The following is a 20,158-nucleotide window of genomic DNA, read 5'->3' on the forward strand; positions in this document are numbered from 1 at the left end:
ATTTTGTTGCGGAATATCTTGGTTTCTCCTTCTATGGTGACTGAAAGTTTTGTATTTTCTTAGGGTCTACAAGAACTTTGCCCAGGCTCTTCTAGGTTTTTGAGTCTCAGATGAGAAATTGGGTATAATTCTGATCTGGCTTTATGTGTTACTTGGACTTCTTCTAACGATGCCTTTAAAATTCTCTTTGCTCTGTACATTTAGTTTTTGATTATTATGTGGCAGGAGGATTTTCGTTTATGGTCTTATCTAACTGGTGCTCTGTAAGCTTCATGTCCACTCATAGGCACCTCTTTAAGTTAGGGAAATTTTCTTCTATGACTGTACTGAAGAAGTTTTCTGGGCCTGTCACGTAGTAGTGAAGGTACCAAAAGATCAACATTTTAGTTGTCATCCTGTTACATATCTCTGAAGTTCTAGCCTAATAAATTATGAAGCACTGTTACATATATGTAACATATATCTTACATATCCATATTTATATGTATTTGTATCTATTGCTATGTTAATTATGGAAACAAGGACAAGGTATAGACACAGGTGAGACCTTTCCATAAACAATGTTAATAGCAGAAGAAAACCACCCAATGACTGGCAAATGAGATTACATGAAATTAAAAGGCTCTGTATAGAAACAAAAACTACAAGCAGAAAATAGAAGCATTCAGAATGTGACACAAACTTGCCAGCTATTTTCTAGACAAGGAACTGATATCTATAATATATTTGGAACTGCAAAAATCAAGTTCCAAAACAGACAAATCTTAGAACAATAAGTGGGTTAACAAGTGAAACCAATCTCAAATGAAGAAATACCAATAAACATGGTCAAGACATATTTTAAAAACGTTAACCATCCTTAGTGATCAAGGAAATGTAAATTAAAATTAGTGTTCCTGCTGAAATTTACTGCCAGTGACACAGAGGAGAGTCAACTTGGGAAAGGGAATCTCAGCTGAGGAGCTGCCATGATCAGATCGGCCTATGCTTATGTCACTGGTGCACTTTCTTGAGTGCTAACTAATATGGGAGGTACACCACCTTCTGGGCTGTAAGATCTCTAGGCCAGTGTGTCTGGGCTCTATTAAACACCTAGTTAAGCACTAGCCAGGAAGCAGCAATACTCCATGGACTCTCAGTTCTGATTGAGGTTCCTGCCTGAGCTTCCCTCTATGAACTATAGAATATGAGATGAAAGACTTTCTTCCCTAAGTTTTGTTAGCGTTTTGTCATCACTATAGAAAGCACGCCAGAACAGTCTTTGAGAGCAACACTCAGAAACACAAATAAAATATAGCATTATTATTCTCATATGTGATTCCTAGATTTAAATTTTCATTTATACCCGAGGATCCCGGCCCGCAGCAGCTCTCTGCTCCCAGACCCGGTGAGAGAGAGACCCAACCGCCTGGTCAGGTGGGCACTTCTGAGGCTGCAGAGCTGAAGAGACCACCAACACTGCTCACCCCTGCCCACATCCCTGGCCCAAGAGGAAACTGTATAAGGCCTCTGGGCTCCCGTGGGGGAGGGCCCAGGAGCAGCAGGACACCTGCCACAGACACCACCAGACCCTGAAGGAAACAGACCAGATAAACAGTTCTCTGCACCCAAATCCCGTGGGAGGGAGAGCTAAACCTTCAGAGAGGCAGACAAGCCTGGGAAACCAGAAGAGACTGCTCCCTGCACACACATCTCGGACGCCAGAGGAAAAAGCCAAAGACCATCTGGAACCCTGGTGCACTGAAGCTCCCGGAAGGGGCGGCACAGGTCTTCCTGGTTGCTGCCGCTGCAGAGAGCCCCTGGGCAGCACCCCACGAGCGAACCTGAGCCTCAGGACCACAGGTAAGACCAAATTTTCTGCTGCAAGAAAGCTGCCTGGTGAACTCAAGACACAGGCCCACAGGAACAGCTGAAGACCTGTAGAGAGGAAAAACTACACGCCCGAAAGCAGAACACTCTGTCCCCATAACTGACTGAAAGAGAGGAAAACAGGTCTACAGCACTCCTGACACACAGGCTTATAGGACAGTCTACCACTGTCAGAAATAGCAGAACAAAGTAACACTAGAGATAATCTGATGGCGAGAGGCAAGCGCAGGAACCCAAGCAACAGAAACCAAGACTACATGCCATCATCGGAGCCCAATTCTCCCACCAAAACAAACATGAAATATCCAAACACACCAGAAAAGCAAGATCTAGTTTCAAAATCATATTTGATCATGATGCTGGAGGACTTCAAGAAAGACATGAACACACTTAGGGAAGCACAGGAAAACATTAATAAACAAGTAAAAGCCTACAGAGAGGAATCGCAAAAATCCCTGAAAGAATTCCAGGAAAACACAATCAAACAGTTGAAGGAATTAAAAATGGAAATAGAAGCAATCAAGAAAGAACACATGGAAACAACCCTGGATATAGAAAACCAAAAGAAGAGACAAGGAGCTGTAGATACAAGCTTCACCAACAGAATACAAGAGATGGAAGAGAGAATCTCAGGAGCAGAAGATTCCATAGAAATCATTGACTCAACTGTCAAAGATAATGTAAAGCGGAAAAAGCTACTGGTCCAAAACATACAGGAAATCCAGGACTCAATGAGAAGATCAAACCTAAGGATAATAGGTATAGAAGAGAGTGAAGACTCCCAGCTCAAAGGACCAGTAAATATCTTCAACAAAATCATAGAAGAAAACTTCCCTAACCTAAAAAAAGAGATACCCATAGACATACAAGAAGCCTACAGAACTCCAAACAGATTGGACCAGAAAAGAAACACCTCCCGTCACATAATTGTCAAAACACCAAACGCACAAAATAAAGAAAGAATATTAAAAGCAGTAAGGGAAAAAGGTCAAGTAACATATAAAGGGAGACCTATCAGAATCACACCAGACTTTTCGCCAGAAACTATGAAGGCCAGAAGATCCTGGACTGATGTTATACAGACCCTAAGAGAACACAAATGCCAGCCCAGGTTACTGTATCCAGCAAAACTCTCAATTAACATTGATGGAGAAACCAAGATATTCCATGACAAAACCAAATTTACACAATATCTTTCTACAAATCCAGCACTACAAAGGATAATAAATGGTAAAGCCCAACATAAGGAGGCAAGCTATACCCTAGAAGAAGCAAGAAACTAATCGTCTTGGCAACAAAACAAAGAGAATGAAAGCACACAAACATAACCTCACATACAAATATGAATATAACGGGAAGCAATAATCACTATTCCTTAATATCTCTCAATATCAATGGCCTCAACTCCCCAATAAAAAGACATAGATTAACAAACTGGATACGCAACGAGGACCCTGCATTCTGCTGCCTACAGGAAACACACCTCAGAGACAAAGACAGACACTACCTCAGAGTGAAAGGCTGGAAAACAACTTTCCAAGCAAATGGTCAGAAGAAGCAAGCTGGAGTAGCCATTCTAATATCAAATAAAATCAATTTCCAACTAAAAGTCATCAAAAAAGATAAGGAAGGACACTTCATATTCATCAAAGGAAAAATCAACCAAGATGAACTCTCAATCCTAAATATCTATGCCCCAAATACAAGGGCACCTACATACGTAAAAGAAACCTTACTAAAGCTCAAAACACACATTGCACCTCACACAGTAATAGTGGGAGATTTCAACACCCCACTCTCATCAATGGACAGATCATGGAAACAGAAGTTAAACAGTGATGTCGACAGACTAAGAGAAGTCATGAGCCAAATGGACTTAACGGATATTTATAGAACATTCTATCCTAAATCAAAAGGATATACCTTCTTCTCAGCTCCTCATGGTACTTTCTCCAAAATTGACCATATAATTGGTCAAAAAACGGGCCTCAACAGGTACAGAAAGATAGAAATAATCCCATGCGTGCTATCGGACCACCACGGCCTAAAACTGGTCTTCAATAACAATAAGGGAAGAATGCCCACATATACGTGGAAATTGAACAATGCTCTACTCAATGATAACCTGGTCAAGGAAGAAATAAAGAAAGAAATTAAAAACTTTTTAGAATTTAATGAAAATGAAGATACAACATACTCAAACTTATGGGACACAATGAAAGCTGTGCTAAGAGGAAAACTCATAGCGCTGAGTGCCTGCAGAAAGAAACAGGAAAGAGCATATGTCAGCAGCTTGACAGCACACCTAAAAGCTCTAGAACAAAAAGAAGCAAATACACCCAGGAGGAGTAGAAGGCAGGAAATAATCAAACTCAGAGCTGAAATCAACCAAGTAGAAACAAAAAGGACCATAGAAAGAATCAACAGAACCAAAAGTTGGTTCTTTGAGAAGATCAACAAGATAGATAAACCCTTAGCCAGACTAACCAGAGGACACAGAGAGGGTGTCCAAATTAACAAAATCAGAAATGAAAAGGGAGACATAACTACAGATTCGGAGGAAATTCAAAAAATCATCAGATCTTACTATAAAAACCTATATTCAACAAAATTTGAAAATCTTCAGGAAATGGACAATTTCCTAGACAGATACCAGGTATCGAAGTTAAATCAGGAACAGATAAACCAGTTAAACAACCCCATAACTCCTAAGGAAATAGAAGCAGTCATTAAAGGTCTCCCAACCAAAAAGAGCCCAGGTCCAGACGGGTTTAGTGCAGAATTCTATCAAACCTTCATAGAAGACCTCATACCAATATTATCCAAACTATTCCACAAAAGTGAAACAGATGGAGCACTACCGAATTCCTTCTACGAAGCCACAATTACTCTTATACCTAAACCACACAAAGACACAACAAAGAAAGAGAACTTCAGACCAATTTCCCTTATGAATATCGACGCAAAAATACTCAATAAAATTCTGGCAAACCGAATTCAAGAGCACATCAAAACAATCATCCACCATGATCAAGTAGGCTTCATCCCAGGCATGCAGGGATGGTTTAATATACGGAAAACCATCAACGTGATCCATTATATAAACAAACTGAAAGAACAGAACCACATGATCATTTCATTAGATGCTGAGAAAGCATTTGACAAAATTCAACACCCCTTCATGATAAAAGTCCTGGAAAGAATAGGAATTCAAGGCCCATACCTAAACATAGTAAAAGCCATATACAGCAAACCAGTTGCTAACATTAAACTAAATGGAGAGAAACTTGAAGCAATCCCACTAAAATCAGGGACTAGAGAAGGCTGCCCACTCTCTCCCTACTTATTCAATATAGTTCTTGAAGTTCTAGCCAGTGCAATCAGACAACAAAAGGAGATCAAAGGGATACAGATCGGAAAAAAGAGGTCAAAATATCACTATTTGCAGATGACATGATAGTATATTTAAGTGATCCTAAAAGTTCCACCAGAGAACTACTAAAGCTGATAAACAACTTCAGCAAAGTGGCTGGGTATAAAATTAACTCAAATAAATCAGTTGCCTTCCTCTATACAAAAGAGAAACAAGCCGAGAAAGAAATTAGGGAAACGACACCCTTCATATTAGACCCAAATAATATAAAGTACCTCGGTGTGACTTTAACCAAGCAAGTAAAAGATCTGTACAATAAGAACTTCAAGACACTGAGGAAAGAAATTGAAGAAGACCTCAGAAGATGGAAAGATCTCCCATGCTCATGGATTGGCAGGATTAATATAGTAAAAATGGCCATTTTACCAAAAGCAATCTACAGATTCAAAGCAATCCCCATCAAAATACCAATCCAATTCTTCAAAGAGTTAGACAGAACAATTTGCAAATTCATCTGGAATAACAAAAAACCCAGGATAGCTAAAGCTATCCTCAACAATAAAAGGACTTCAGGGGGAATCACTATCCCTGAACTCAAGCAGTATTACAGAGCAATAGTGATAAAAACTGCATGGTATTGGTACAGAGACAGACAGATAGACCAATGGAATAGAATTGAAGACCCGGAAATGAACCCACACACCTATGGTCACTTGATTTTTGACAAAGGAGCCAAAACCATCCAATGGAAAAAAGATAGCATTTTCAGCAAATGGTGCTGGTTCAACTGGAGGGCAACATGTAGAAGAATGCAGATCGATCCATGCCTATCACCCTGTACAAAGCTTAAGTCCAAGTGGATCAAGGACCTCCACATCAAACCAGACACACTCAAACTAATAGAAGAAAAACTAGGGAAGCATCTGGAACACATGGGCACTGGAAAAAATTTCCTGAACAAAACACCAATGGCTTATGCTCTAAGATCAAGAATCGACAAATGGGATCTCATAAAACTGCAAAGCTTCTGTAAGGCAAAGGACACTGTGGTTAGGACAAAACGGCAACCAACAGATTGGGAAAAGATCTTTACCAATCCTACAACAGATAGAGGCCTTATATCCAAAATATACAAAGAACTCAAGAAGTTAGACCGCAGGGAAACAAATAACCCTATTAAAAAATGGGGTTCAGAGCTAAACAAAGAATTCACAGCTGAGGAATGCCGAATGGCTGAGAAACACCTAAAGAAATGTTCAACATCTTTAGTCATAAGGGAAATGCAAATCAAAACAACCCTGAGATTTCACCTCACACCAGTGCGATTGGCTAAGATCAAAAACTCAGGTGACAGCAGATGCTGGCGAGGATGTGGAGAAAGAGGAACACTCCTCCATTGTTGGTGGGATTGCAGACTGGTAAAACCATTCTGGAAATCAGTCTGGAGGTTCCTCAGAAAATTGGACATTGAACTGCCTGAGGATCCAGCTATACCTCTCTTGGGCATATACCCAAAAGATGCCTCAACATATAAAAGAGACACGTGCTCCACTATGTTCATCGCAGCCTTATTTATAATAGCCAGAAAATGGAAAGAACCCAGATGCCCTTCAACAGAGGAATGGATACAGAAAATGTGGTACATCTACACAATGGAATACTACTCAGCTATCAAAAACAACGAGTTTATGAAATTCGTAGGCAAATGGTTGGAACTGGAAAATATCATCCTGAGTGAGCTAACCCAATCACAGAAAGACATACATGGTATGCACTCATTGATAAGTGGCTATTAGCCCAAATGCTTGAATTACCCTAGATCCCTAGAACAAACGAAACTCAAGACGGATGATCAAAATGTGAATGCTTCACTCCTTCTTTAAATGAGGAAAAAGAATACCCTTGGCAGGGAAGGGAGAGGCAAAGATTAAAACAGAGACTGAAGGAACACCCATTCAGAGCCTGCCCCACATGTGGCCCATACATATACAGCCACCCAATTAGACAAGATGGATGAAGCAAAGAAGTGCAGACCGACAGGAGCCGGATGTAGATCGCTCCTGAGAGACACAGCCAGAATACAGCAAATATAGAGGCGAATGCCAGCAGCAAACCACTGAACTGAGAATAGGTCCCCTATTGAAGGAATCAGAGAAAGAACTGGAAGAGCTTGAAGGGGCTCGAGACCCCAAAAGTACAACAATGCCAAGCAACCAGAGCTTCCAGGGACTAAGCCACTACCTAAAGACTATACATGGACTGACCCTGGACTCTGACCCCATAGGTAGCAATGAATATCCTAGTAAGAGCACCAGTGGAAGGGGAAGCCCTGGGTCCTGCTAAGACTGAACCCCCAGTGAACTAGTCTATGGGGGGAGGGCGGCAATGGTGGGAGGGTTGGGAGGGGAACACCCATAAGGAAGGGGAGGGGGGAGGGGGATGTTTGCCCGGAAACCGGGAAAGGGAATAACACTCGAAATGTATATAAGAAATACTCAAGTTAATAAAAAAATTTTTTTCATTTATATGTATATGAGTGTTTATGGATACAGGGCTAGAAAGGAAAGAATGAAGAGGGGAAAAGGCTGTAAGGAATTGGGGAGGAGAAAAGGGTAATAGAATATAAGAAATCAAAAGAAAGACTATGGGAGACTAGAAGAGGAGAGGATGTAGGAAAGGGCAGGGGAGAGGAACATCAGGGAAAACCAAGTCACTACAAAACAGCATTCTGAACATTGCCTTGCATACTAATCATTAAAAATTATTAAAATATTTTGCAATTAACAAAAAATTTAATTTTTTAAATAATTTAATTGGGTCAAAAAGACCAGAAATGGACTTTGTCTTATGGAACAGACCTCCAAACCAATCAAGGAGCACTCGTTTGTTCCTACAGCACACACTCCGCTGTTACACCAGTGAGCACATCTTGCCTAGTGAGTTTGCACTGCACTCCCTAGGGTTTTCTCCTGGGCAGGACTATTGATTCCTGATAGTGGTGCCCATCCCTGTGACCACAGCAGTCTGTACTGTGTCCCTGCTTTGCCACGACCCCCCGACCGCTGCTGGAGCACCTGAGACCCTATCTGACTTTCCATCTGCTCCTCCACTTGTGACCACTTCCACCCTGGACCACTTTCTTTTTAATGCGGTCAGAAAATAACCACGACCTTTAAAGACCTGCCTCTTACATGTTTGTCTTCAGTTCTTTGAAAAAAAGGTCTCACTGGGGTTTTTGTTCTAGCAAAGTCAACATAAAGCATAAGTCAGTAAATGTCTAAAGTTTAATAAAGTTGACCATGAAAATTTACAATGTTTCTGTATTTCCCCAACCACCTACAACACAACTAAGAAAATAATATTCTGCAAAATATATGACAGCAATAGATATCTTTGTTTTAAGTAAGTGAGGCATAGGTTAACCAACTAGTAGAAAAAAATGACAAAACTATAATAATATGCAATTTTACGAGACTACATACAAATGATGTCAAGACTTTTAAAAAGTAAAGAAAATACAGCTCAAAAGTAGGCAAATTTATAAGAATTATTTTATATTTTGAAATGTAATAACCATTCATAGCTGATGAGGATACGGGAAGTACATAGCTGCGGACACCATGCTAAGTTAGGTGCTATACATGCATTCTGAAGGGCCATTTCACAGTGTATACCATCCTGGTCTCACAAACATTGTATTTTCTTTAATACCAACAAATAACAGTCTGTGAAAGTAACTATAAACAAGTTATAGGTGAGGATATCCATCAAATTTATATTGTACATAAAATTTGAAGAAAACCTGGAAAATTATAAAATCCCAAATAATAGGAATAGTTGAACAAATCATAGAATATTATGAAGAAAAAATAAAAGTAGTCATGGAAAACACATTTTGCAAGGATATAAAGATGTGAAACAATTTATGATAGAAAATTAGCTGAAAGAAATGTACATCAAATAAAAACACATGTTTTAAAAAATTTGATAGACATAGAAAAAGAAACAGAAATAGATCATAAGAGGATAATAATTATTTCCCAATAGCAGCATTTTGTTTTTGCTGTTTCTATTTAATATTTTATATTTCTTGAAACATCATATTATTGTTTTCTTAATGGGTAAATTCACACACACACACAGACACACAGACACACACACACACAGACACACAGACACACAGACACACACACACACACACACACACACACACACACACACACATTTATGTCCTGGCAACTTGGGAGGCAAAATTATTCATTGTTTCCCAATTACCAATTTAAAAAGGTCTAGTGTGTCCTATACTGTATTTTTTTTTAAAGAAACCTTTAAAAAACATCACAGTGTATCCTTGGGAAATTAAAGTTTTGTGGTGATAACTATAGGTGACTCTACTAGACCGTGGCATATCTATGTAGTGCTCAGTGGACTATACACAAGGACAATCCTGATGGAGAGGAACACCATGGACTATTTACTTATCTAGTTCTGGTTTCTTGAGCATGGGGTCATGCATCTCAGGCTGTCCTTGAATTCCTCCTGACCCTCCATTTCCTCACTGTTGGGATTACAGGTATCTAACTCAGTAACTTTAACATTTAATGATGAAAAATTATACTCCAAATCTAGGCATTCAGAGTTGTCTACTGTTTTTCTTTCTTAATTATATACATATAATTCAGACTGTAAAAGTATAAATAACTTATCTGTTATCAAATCTGACCATGTCTAATTGTTAAACTTCATTGGAGCTGCTGCTAAGTGTTCCTTCCATATTAAGTAAATGATAGACTCTTCAATGCTATTTTAAGCATGAGAGAAGTGTAAACATAGATGTATTCATTCAAGTGTATGACCTAGTCCTCAAGAATTGTTAAGTATTCTTAAAAATAGTGCACCAGGAAGGTTTCCATTAATGGCTAGAAACGAATTCCTCTGTGATATGTAACTAATGTTGTGTGTCCTTATTCATACACAAAGCTGTAGTCAAGGATTACAATTATGACGGCAGGTGATCGGACAAAAGATACGTCTTACGCTGAGATTCTAGGGAGATTTAAAGGTAGAAATCTAGAACCAGGTTTAGATTTTGTTGATTAATATTATTCACTTGTCTCAGTGTTCAATATTTGGCCCATGAAACCCCCAGATTGGAACAAGCTACCCTTTTTTTTTTATAAATGAAAATGAGGCCTACTTATTCTACCAATGAGAAGATATGTATCTTGCATTTATCAGATATATTATTTTTTTTGAAAAATGCCTGTTACCAGTATTATTCTGTTAATGAGTTCTTGCCTGTTGAGAAAAAAAATGATCTGTTGAATTTAAAGTGTTTTTCATCTGAAAGTCATTCTAACATTTTTAATATGAATCATTCCTTAAAGACATACTTTTGCATTAGCCTCTAAGTGGCAATATTTGGGCTTCTGGCAGCACAGCACTATTGAGCAAAAAAACCCTTATGAACGTCAATGATGTTCTGCAGCCTGGATAACTAACCTAGATATTAATATGGCTGGTTAAGTACCATATGCTTTTTCTTTAAACTCATAATTCTTCATTTAGTCTAGACAAATAAAAATAACCATAGAAACATACCATTTAAATGAAATACTTCTGGATGTGACACAGAATTTCCAAATAAAGTTCACTAAAGTATTTATTAAATTAAATTAATTAATTAATTAATTTTTGAATGATCAATAGCAACATTCTAAAATGGAAAGCGATTACTATCTGGCTTGTTCCATTAAACACTGATCTCAAGACAGAAGACTAGGTCACTAATTTGCAGTATTATCTTCTCCTTTTGTGAGATTTTGCAATTAAATAATGGAAAATGTTGTGACGGCTGAAAATTAAATGATAAGAAATTGCAGAAGATCAAAATGACTAGTCAGTTACTTCTATCTGAAGCCCAACAATGCATTATTTTACTTTGCTTCCCCATTGTCTTTGTAATAGTGGTACATCAACTCAACCCAAATTCTCTTTACATTATCTGACTGAAAAGAAGGGTAGAGCTGTAGGCATTTTCCCTCTTGAAGGCAAGGCATTTTTGTTGACAGGTTAAGGTAGCTTAGTGTAAATGCTTTGAGGAACCGCCTATGTAACTTCCATAGAGGCAGCAGTAATTTACAACCCTACCAACAGTGTATAAGGGGTTCCTTTTGTTGCAGTCTCACCTACATTTTAATTTCCTTGATGAGTTATTCTGACTGAAGTAAGACTGAGGCATTCTGAACATTTCTCTGAAGATGATGAAGCTTCCCTGAAGCAATGCTGGAATGATTGGATGCTGTTACTGAGAAACACAGTACTTCCAAACACTGTGACGGCAAGTTAAAGGTGAGTTACTGAACAGTCAAAAAATGTAAACTTCGGGTTTATCATCTTCATATTTTTCGGTTTATTAAAAATTGATTTTTTTCTCACATAATCTATCCAGGTTATATTTTCCCCACTCTCTACTACTCCTAGGTCCTCTCCAACTTCCCTCCTATCTGGATCCACTCCCTTTCTATATAATTCCCATGAAAAAGTCTAATGCAACTTCTCTCTCTCTCTCTCTCTCTCTCTCTCTCTCTCTCTCTCTCTCTCTCTCTCTCTCTCTCTTACAAGCACACACACGACCTTAAAATTAATATGGAAATGCAAAAGACAGGATAGGCAGTAAAACCCTAAACAATAAACACTGCTGGAGCTATTACCATTCCTGACATGCAGTTATAGTAGAGAGTGGTAGTAAGAAAGCAGCATGGTCTTGGTATAGAAATACTTGTTGATCAATGGAACACAGATGAGGATCCAGGTATTAGCCCGTGCTCCTACAGTCAGCAATTTTTTTTGGTTTCTTTGACAAAGAGACCTGAAATACACAGTGAAGAAAAGACAGCATCTTCAAGAAATGGTGCTGAAAAATCTGGATAGTCTTATGTAGAATTATGCACAGGGCTGGCACAGGTTTTAGACGGATGGGGTTCCATTGCTGAGAGAGTAAGTAGGAACAAGACCCCATCCCTAACAGAAGATATCTCCAGATGATAACTACTCACAAGGAAATTTTAGGTCTCTCCAATAGCCCTCTTGGTTCTACAAATCACACTCGAAGGCAGGCATCAAGCCCAGAAGAAGATGGACAAGAGAAAATGAACTCAGGAATATTTTTGGAGTTTTGTCTCACAGTGATTTGTCTGGGTATTGTTTTTAACTTTATAGATATTTTACTTAAATATGATTTAGAATTTCTTTTTTATGTTTTGTGTGTGTGTGCGTGGCTTGTATGAATTTCTTGTACTTTTTCTTTGCATCATTTGTTTGTTTTGTCTGATTCTGGTTTGGTTTTCATTTCATCTTATTTTATTTACTGTTGTTGTTGTTATTATTATTAATGTCTGTAATCTAATAAGAGAGAAAGAAAGGATGTGGGAAGGGAAGTGGGAAGGATATGGGAGAATTAGAGGGAGGGGAAACAGGAATTATAATCTGAATGAAAAAGAAATCTACTTTCAATTTTAAAAAGGGGAAAAAGAAAACCAAGAAACTGAATCCTTATTGCTCACCTTGTAGGAAACTCAACTTCAAATGGATCAAGAGTCTCAACACAACACCAGACACCCTGAATCTGATGGAGGAAAAAATTAGGGAATATGGCTGATCTTACAGGCACAGGAAGTTTTAAAATGGGACCCAAGGTAGTGTAGTCATTTGATCAAGAGCTGGTAAATAGGGCCTCTTAAAATTAAGCAAGTTTGTGAAGAGCCAAAAACATCATCACTTGAGAGAATGGGAAAAGAAGGTTACTATATAGTTATTATCCAGAGCGTTAGTGTCTAGAAAACAGAAAAGGCTAACAAAGCAAAAACCAACCCTCGCCCTCCATAGGGTCCCCATTGGTAATGTCATCTTCTTGGAGAAGTTGTGTCACCAGGGTTCAGCTTGCGATTTCAAAAACCTAAGTCATTTCCAGTTAGTTCTATCTCTGTCTCATGACTGTGGATCAGATGTAAGCTCTCAGCACATGTCTGTTTGCTGCTGCTATGCTCCCAACCAAGACAGTCCTGGGGTTTCACTTTGAAACTATAAGCTCCAAATTTACACGCTTTCTTTTATAAGTTGTTTTGGTAACAGTGTCTCATCACTGCAGTATCTAAGTAACTTAGACAATATGACATGGAACCAAACAGAGTTCTCAAAAGAACTCTCAGTGGTTGAGAAACATCTTAAAAATATAGATGGGGAGAAATTGGGAGGAGTAAAGTAAGAGGAACCATAATCAGGATATATTATGTGTGAATGGACAATAAAAATGTGGTACCCATGGAATGTTAATGAATTGTTAAAAATGGAATTTGTAGGAAAATTGATGGAACTGAAAATAATCATTCTAAATGAGATAATCCAAAGACTACATGTTCTCTCTCAAATGTGGATGTCAACACCAAATCTTAGAGATGCAGGTTTAATCTGAACTATCTTTAGAAGTCAGGAAAGTGTCAAGGACCATGGGAGGGAATCTTTCAAGGGAGAGGAGTTAGACTCTAGGTGACATGATGGGTTAGTGGTAAAAATGGAGCAAGGAGAATTTAGTGGAGAAGGCATGTGATGATGTATAAAATAATAAACCTTCTGTTATAAGTGCAAAAGATTTTTAAAAAACACTGGTAAAAATAAAGTCATAAATACTATCAAAACCTAGCATATCTTCTTGGGAGAAATTTAAAATGAATATGAAATGTACAATGGAATACTTCTCAAGAAGAGCTGACTTCAGATTATGATAGTATCTTCTATTATGGCAAACTTATTCCTTTAGACATCAAATTCCAAGTAAAAACTTCTATGGTAGACTGACCTTATAACTATTATAACTATAATGTCAGTATAGTTATGTTATATTAACTGTAAAACTATATCATAGAATTATAATGGAGTAACATTATGTTATTAAATGGAATTAAGAAAAAGAACATTTTATACAGTGTATCTATTTCTTTTATAGATTTGATTAATTGAATCACATCTAAAATCATATACAAGATACTGACAACACTGGTTGGACCTAATGGAGGAGAGTTGAGTAGGTAAGAAATTCTGTGAATTCTGAATCTCGTGAATATATTGTCTGGTCAACAAATAAATTAGCATCATCAAAGCAGCACATTCCTCTAAATATTTGCCCTCAGTAAGTTTGGCAGAAAGCCAAGTTAATTCCACCCTTTACCCTCTTAAAAAGAGGGAGATTTTCAAGGGAAAGAATCCAGTTAGACTTAATCTACATATTACTGTTTGCAGTGATGTTACGAATTTAGAATTACTAAGGTCCAAAGCTCTAGCAGTGATGCTATACAAGCAAATGTGATGGAGCAAAGTGGAGTAAATAATGTACGAAGATCAGTTACATTTTCCTTTTATTTGATGAATTCGTGTTAAAAAACAAAAGAAGATAAACGAAACAACTGGAACAGCCCAACACCAATACCAATATTGTCCAAGAAGACTACATTTCTTGCAATTATTTAAGATCTGACCTGTTACAACCTCCACATGACGAGTTCCTTGAGCTAAAACACAGATCTATTTACAACTTTATAAACTTATCAGGTTATCTTTCAATTACTTAATTTTGCATCCAGGAGAAGAATTAATGGTAAGTACTGACCAAAAATCACTCCTCTCAAACTAGAAGCAGGGGGAACCTCTAGAAAGTCCCAGGGACCTGGGATGTGAGAGGCTACCAGGAACCAATGGGGATGACATTAGCTGAAATGTCCAACCGTGGGCAGAGGAACCAGAAGAGACCACCTGAAGTAAATAGACATGGCCACCAGATGAGGTAGGGGGCCACCCACTCATCTCTAAGTTTTTAACACAGAATTGTTCCTGTCTAAAGGAAATGCAGGGACAAACATGGAACAGAGACTAAAAGGAAGGCCATCCAATGACCGGCCTAACTTGGGATCCATCCAATGTGCGCACACCAAATCTTGACACTATTACTGAGGCTGTATTGTCCAGAAAGGAGTTCTAAGAAGTTCTACCAGCAATTATCTGAGGTAAATGCAGATAATTTAATTTAACCATTGGATTGGTTGGGGAGCAAAATAGAAGAGTTAAAGGAAGGACTGAGGGAACTGTAGGAGATTGTAACCGCATAGGAAGACCAACAGTGCAAACTAACCCGACCCTTCAGAGCTTCCAGAGACTAAGTCAAAAACCAAGGAGCATACATGGACCACGATGTTCCTGGTTGTTAAGACATCGTTTTCCAATCAAAATTGGGCGGTCTCTGATGAGTATCATCCCAGGTTGTCCTCAGACCTCCACATGCATGCATACAGATATGGATACACATGCACTCACCCACAAGTGTAAATAGGAAGACACAAAGAAAATTAAAATAGAAAGAACGTTAAAAAGCAATATAAGTCATGGCTTCTAGTCTCAAATAGCAGGATTAAAATATATGAATATATCTCTAATAATGAAAAGTAGTAAATTAAGCAAATATTTCTGGGAATGTTTACAAACTAAATAGAACAACCCAAAAATGTATATAGATTAAAGCCTACTAATTTTCAATTAAATGCTTTAAAATAGTCAGGTAATTTAAATTATAAAAACTTTATAAAATTTATAAATGCAATAAATTGTTTTGACTGATCCAGGTCCCCTGGTAGAAACAGAATTCTTGCTACATATATATTTTTGATAATGACTAGCCATTATGTGTAATTTGTCCAGATTTCAGTGCACTCAAAATAAGGGGTTTATGGTTCTCTCCCTATATATTATTCTAATATTGAATATTTCTTCCCATGGAAAATATTAAACTCAGTCCTAAGAATTTTGAGCATGATGTGAGACTTACAATAAATAAGAGAAATGCCTTTGTGATTTGCGGTAAAAGGCATTTAGCAAGTAGGCTAACACTTATTATATCCATGAAGATAAGACTTCTCAATTATGGGTTTTATTTTTCACAAAGAAAAAAATGATTATATTATTTTAGATTTTATTATACCCTATGCATATCATTAATGAAAGTAGGGGAAAACCCTGGAGGCTTACTGCTAGATTAAAATGTACAATTATATATAACCATACATCAAAGTGTAACACTGTTTGAAACTTGATATACATCCATTTTTAGATTATTTGTTACTGTTTTGTTATGAAATCTTTGAGGGAGATTGGTTTTCTCTTAAATATTAATTTGGGTACTCTGCTTTGTTATGTAGCATGAGGTTTTCAAGTAGAAAATGAATCATGTTGCATTGTTAAGAGCCGTATAAAAGCCATGGGTACTGCCAAGGTCCTGAGCCTCTCTCTGTGTACTCCATCAAGCAGGCATATTCATGCATTAGAGTGGGGTTATTATCCTCACCAAAGGTAGTGAGTGACGCACCAGCTCCTGGTAGACGTATGGCTGTTACAGGTCAGACCAGTGTAATATTTTACAGACCTACAGTACATACTCATTTCATTCATTTGGAAATCTCATTTCCTTGTCACAGCCTAACATGAATTCTCCTAAAGACTTGCAGTGTTTCATTTTCCATCTCTGCAAATATTTTATCTGTCCAGCTATCCAACTGTTTAAATTGGTGTGACTACATAGGCTTTCTTCAATTTCACATTCTCACTTCTTATCCAGCTATCTTAGGGTTCAGCAAAAAGAAAATTAGTGATAATGCTTTCAATTTAATTAGTATATTACATACACTGTAATTATTAGCGGGAAATGTTATATTAATGAATGTAAAAGTTAGCAGTAAATTACCTTGTAGCCATTATCAATTTCCCAAGCTACTGCTCCTTAAGATAACCCTCTCCCTATGGTCCTTCCGGTAATTTCTCTTTGCCTGATAAACATGATGATTAAATAGCACACAGAGTAAACCTTTGATACTTTTTAAATTAAATCCATGCCCAGCCTAAGGGCTGTGTCTGATTTCAACTAAATGTGTCAGTTAATCAGATAAAAAATTATCAGTAACTCAAGGAAACAGCAGCCTTAGGCTTCATCAGAGACAGGGAAGGCTGAACAAAGTAAGACATTCAGACAATATCACATTATGTGCAAAGGTTACTGATAAGACTAGAACTAAACTGGGCTGCCTACCAATGAAGCAATGTCTGAAAAGAATGTTATGCTCAACATCTAAATTTCCTTTTCCATTTTTAAGAAAATCTGTAATGTTGAGAAAGACTAGGCTTATTTTATCCATATCCATAGAAACATGAATATAGTACAGGAATGTAAACAATTCAATGCTGAAAGTTAAAAGTACAGACTAGGTTTCCAACAAGGGATTCTTAAAAGGGTCTTCACAGTGGAATTTCCCTGAAAAAGAACTTCAGACCAATGCATCTTAGAAGAGGCACAATGAAGGAACGGTACATATGAATTCACCGTCTTGACTCTGCAAAGTTCTGCCTAGTATCTCAAATGAACCGCGCGTAATTCAATCAGTTTTCTTTCACATCTGGGATAGAAAATAACTACAGCAATACTTTTAGTTAATTAAGATTGTTTTAATCTGTAACAATGAGCAATGAATCATTTGTAGTATTACCAGTTAAAACCATGTATGCTTTCCAAGTCCAGACTGTTTTCATAAAAGGGTTGAAAAGGCCCTACTCTAATTCCATACTCTGAAAAGCCCTTAAACTTCCAGAGAATATTACAATTTTCAAAGCATTCTCAGATTCCTAATTAAGATTGCTTTAACTATAAAAGAGTTTATAAACTGATATATCAGTTCCCACTGTAAGGAGCTAACTAAGTCTGAAAAAGAATAGGAAATTATCTTTGAAAGACATAATGGGCAGAAGCTATGACTGATACATTTATAAAGCAGAGCAGAAATCCTGAGTCCTCTGACAAAGAGAATTTCAAATTAATCCCCACCATCTTTACTTTGCTCTTGTATTACAATTAGATAGCATTTCAACTGTGACGAGATTCTCATTCCTCTTCACCAAGTGCAACGTGCAGAAAGAAGACCAGTCACAGACGAGCACCTTATTTATTGGCTCACACATAAACATGCTCCTAAATGCCAGGGATTCACAGTAACTAAGGAAGTCCACATTTCTTCCCATGCATGAATATGGATCATCACCACACTGACAGCATTAACACAAACCCACTGAAGTCACTTTTTAGGCAAGAGGTCTTTGAGATGCAGAGAAGGTGGTGTTCCTTTCTTAAGAGTTCTAAGCAGTCCTCATTTTAGGAAACACTTAGGGGAACAGTGATTTACGGAATGAAAATTAAACTGGTCAAGAAGTAGTTTCAGCAGGCCCTAGGAAATGCCACAGCTTTCTGGTTCTGTCTTACAGACTAATGACTAATGGTCACCTTGACACCTGCATCCCTCATAGTAACAGTCAAGGGTGTTTGTTTACCACAGCTTTACCGGTATGCTCATGTTCACAGATTGCCTAAATAAAAAGCACAGTGATTTGTCAGCTTTACAAATACAACTAGAAGAAACATTTTAATACTTCCTTTAAAAAGCTACCTAATGTATTTCAATTTTACTACAATAACATTAGGTCTATTCTTTCAAATTAGCCAAGTAATAGAAGAAATTACTTAGTGATTAAGACTACTTGTTGCTTTTACAGCAGACTCGAGTTTGGCTCACATCGGGAGGCTTAATACTACCTGAAACTTCAGTTTCATGGATTTGATGCCCTCTTCCCGGCCTTTGGAACACCCACACGCACACGCACATTAAAAATATTAGGCCAAAGAAAAATGAGGTCATTTATTTAAATAATATACCCACTATTGGATTTTATCTTCCCAAACGTATCTCCCTAAATAGTTGGTATGGTCTTTAATAAACTAAAATTAACTGAAAGGTGTTGGGAGTCCATTGTTGTGGGCATGATATAAAAGCAGGCAGTTTCCTGAACTTTGTCTTTCTCTCACACTCTTTCTCAGTGTAAGGCCCATCCTCCACACAGAATGGCAGGCCTTACTGGATGCTGGCACATTGACATTCAGTGTGCTCCTCTCTAGTGAGCTTTTCCTTCCTTTGTAATTCACTGAGTCCCACGTACTCTGCTTTGAAGTACACAGCAGGTTAAGTCAATTTAGTATGTTACTTTTTGTAAAGGACTAACATGGCAGTTTTACAGGACTAAAGACAAATTTAATTTGGCATGCAATCAACTGAAACAAATCAGTACTAAACTTTGACTAAAAACAAACCTTAATTTTAAAAGAAAATGAAATTCTAAATATGGGGTGGGGGGTTAATGAGGAAAAGTTAATCCTGGATTTTAAAAATTTTATCCATAGGTCATATTCAAGATAGCAGTTTTATAACTACATTAGGGAAAATAATGCAATGCTCCGCCTAAGTCAGATGATTATTTGAAGACATTTTGACATTTCTGTGGATTCTACTTTTAAAATAATAGCATTTAAAGAGCACTGGTTATAGAAAATTCTTTTCCTATGTCAGGAAGTCACTCTCTGAGTAATCATGACTTACATTAGAAATTCAATTTGGAGCCTCGTAGGGATGGTTGCATGTACAAGGTCTTACATTCAATACCCACCATCACAAAAATAAAGTAAATGAAGCAGTCACCAAGCCATAAGTGAATACACAAAAACTTGAATAACCTGAGCCTGGCATAGCAAGACTTCCCAAGATCTTATAAACTTATGTTGTTCCTAAGTAAAGAGCTGCCATAGTAACCCATGCTCTGTAGTGTCTTAAACCAGTTACATACACGTAGGTATGTTTGGGAGATGTGAAATCTACAGTTTAATGTTTAATCTATTAGCTGGATTTGTTTTTGGTAAAAAAAAAACCCTAATATTAACATAAAGTAAAATAGATAATTATGGCTTAGACAAATTAAATATAAATAATGATTCATAGAAAA

At 37.5% G+C, this 20,158-nt stretch overlaps 1 protein-coding gene and 1 long non-coding RNA gene across 26 annotated transcripts in view; one reads left to right on the forward strand and one right to left on the reverse strand.

The window, feature by feature from the left end:
* The window catches only part of Dph6 (diphthamine biosynthesis 6), a 130,233-nt gene that overhangs the window by 39,981 nt on the left and 70,094 nt on the right, over positions 1–20,158 (reverse strand). The gene's annotated exons all lie outside the window — the stretch shown is intronic.
* LOC102552721 (uncharacterized) overlaps positions 1–20,158 on the forward strand; it is a 166,816-nt gene that overhangs the window by 2,719 nt on the left and 143,939 nt on the right. For 12 of the 19 annotated variants that reach the window (XR_010065310.1, XR_010065317.1, XR_010065319.1 and 9 more), the window contains exons 2-4: positions 11,425–11,593; positions 14,247–14,328; positions 15,138–15,300. This is a non-coding gene — a long non-coding RNA (uncharacterized LOC102552721). Of the gene's footprint in view, positions 1–11,424; positions 11,594–12,814; positions 13,505–14,246; positions 14,329–15,137; positions 15,301–20,158 lie in introns of all 19 variants that reach the window. The other 7 variants (XR_010065320.1, XR_010065324.1, XR_010065315.1 and 4 more) reach the window with 6 other exon arrangements.

The sequence above is a fragment of the Rattus norvegicus genome, chromosome 3 (genome assembly GCF_036323735.1).
Source record: "Rattus norvegicus strain BN/NHsdMcwi chromosome 3, GRCr8, whole genome shotgun sequence".
In the NCBI taxonomy this organism is placed as follows: Eukaryota; Metazoa; Chordata; class Mammalia; order Rodentia; family Muridae; genus Rattus; species Rattus norvegicus.